The sequence below is a fragment of the Eleutherodactylus coqui genome, chromosome 10, assembly GCF_035609145.1.
Source record: "Eleutherodactylus coqui strain aEleCoq1 chromosome 10, aEleCoq1.hap1, whole genome shotgun sequence".
Classification (NCBI taxonomy): domain Eukaryota; kingdom Metazoa; phylum Chordata; class Amphibia; order Anura; family Eleutherodactylidae; genus Eleutherodactylus; species Eleutherodactylus coqui.
Genome location: NC_089846.1, coordinates 96035719 through 96038019, shown reverse-complemented (window position 1 = coordinate 96038019; position 2301 = coordinate 96035719).

The following is a 2301-nucleotide window of genomic DNA, read 5'->3' as shown; positions in this document are numbered from 1 at the left end:
ATTAAAGTCAGTAAGTTTTGTACATGGTGGTCAGACTACAAAACGGGGAAATTGTAGATCTGAGGCAATGAACTTTGTGTAATGGTGACTATCGGGATCACCAAACTAGTTGACAGGTTTGCAAAGTTTGTCGAGATTGATTTCCCAGTTCTTTCTCTGTCGCTTCTTGTTGTAGCAAGAGGCCAAATCTTACACATGGTGATGACTGTAACCTACAGACTGGGTGCCACCCATCCAATAGGAAACTAATTCTCAGTGAGGTCAGCCGTTCCTGTAATGTCGGTAGTGCGATCACTACTGAAGTATGCCCCACAGATCACTAGTGGTTGTGCTACACCTAGTAAAGTTCTGTTCTGTATGTAGTGCCTGTAATACACATTGGTATTCCCCCCGGTGATGTCGCTGGTGCCAGTACTACCACTAGCCAAGGTACACTTATTTTTGCCATTTCTGTCTGTTATAGTGGAGTCACATTATTATGACCACCAGCTAATACACAGAGTAACCACTGCGTGCCGCAGCTAGATGGGCTGTAAGTGACTCAAAGGGGCTGGTAGGTTGTCCCAGGTAGCTGGAGCCATCCTACAGTTGCTGGGGGTGATCCATAGAGTGACCATGAGGATCTAGGTGGCCTCACAGATGCTCAATTGTGTTCAAGTCTGGGAACAAAGGGGCAGGGAAGTACTTAAATGTTTTGGTCGTGCTCTTCCAACCACTCTTGGACCACTGTGTGACATGTCTCATTGTCTTGCTGGAAAATCCCATCCGCCCTAGGGAGACAATCAGCATGTATGGGTGTATGTGATCTGCAAGGATGGATGACGACGCGTACCAGTAATCGGGAGCCTCACCGCTTCTGTGACTGCATACTGGGTTGTGGATGATGCAGTTTTAGGCTTGGGCCACGTGGTGACTGACGCAGGTAGTGCAGCCAGCGATTGCAGTATAGCCCGAGGATCATACCGTATGCAATCAATGTGATTCGTAAGTAGCTGTGACTGCAAAAACTCCTGGTCTGTTTTGGTTTCTTGGGGTAAGTTAGTCGCGACTGCATTGGCTTTCATAAGTTTGTCATGTTGCGGGGTGACGGTGTCATCATTTGGTTGTCCCCACCCCCTTCCATTTGCCTAAGGTTGAAACAAAATATCAGGCGCGAACCAAAGCCTAACAAAATCCACAAGAGAATAACTGGAGGATTCGTGTCTGAGCGAAAATTCCCAATCTCTTTGACGGCCGTAAACAATCTCCAGCGCTACAACTTTAAAAAAACACTTTTTGTAATTTGTTTTCGTATTTCATACAATTACTTAAAAGTAACCAAATCTTCCCCCTCCTCCAATCCAATATCTAACCCCCACCTGCAGCCTTCAAAGCAGCAGCAGCAATTTTGCATAACCGGGACACAAATCTAATCCTCGCCTGATTCACTAGAATAGTCTTATGCATCACTGCCCTATGGCTAATGCCCTCAGACTGATTTCTGCCGCGTTCCACGCTGAATAACACAGCTATTAGGTTCTATTGAAACTAATAGCTTTTCTGCCTGTCCGTGCTCACATGCGCGATTCTGCTGCGGGAAAAAAAAAACGGAATACGTTCTATTTCACCACGTTTTTTCACAGGAGGGCTCTCCATTAGGCTGCCTGTCCACAGGCAAGTTTTCGATAATCCGGCCGCGGGGAACACAGTGAAAGCTCTCCATAGCTCTCCAAGCTCCCCCCCCATCCACGAGCGGAGAATCATTCTCCGCTCGCGACCGGCAAATCGCAGCATGCTGCGCTTTGCCGCGATTCTCCACGGTCAGCCTACATGTCAGATAGGCTGACAGCGGAGATCAGTCTGCGGCTCCTGCTCCTGAACAAAAGTCAAAGTACTAGCAGCATCAGGGGTGTGACTCAAATACCATATCGCAGTTTCTTGGTTAAAATTCCAAATTTATTCCATCGTGTGAGTATTTCTCCTATGTTTAGTGTGCCGCAACGATTTCCGTCTCCTGCTCCTGGGCGACGGAGATCCGCTGCCGGATACCGCAATGCCCGTGGACAGGCAGCCTTAATATAGGATCACTAGCAGGGATTTTTTGTTTACCACCGTGGTACTCCTGCAGCGTGAAGCGTAGAAGTGCTGTGCCCTCGTTGATTTCAATGGGCGCAAAACCGACACTCCCACGACTTCCTTCAGCGAAGATGTCCAGCCGGCTTCAGCGTCTATGATCGGATCCCCATCCATCAACTACCGATGATCTAGGTACAGGATAGCGCATTAGTTAATACCCCTTTCAGTCAGCTGTGGATTCAGGCC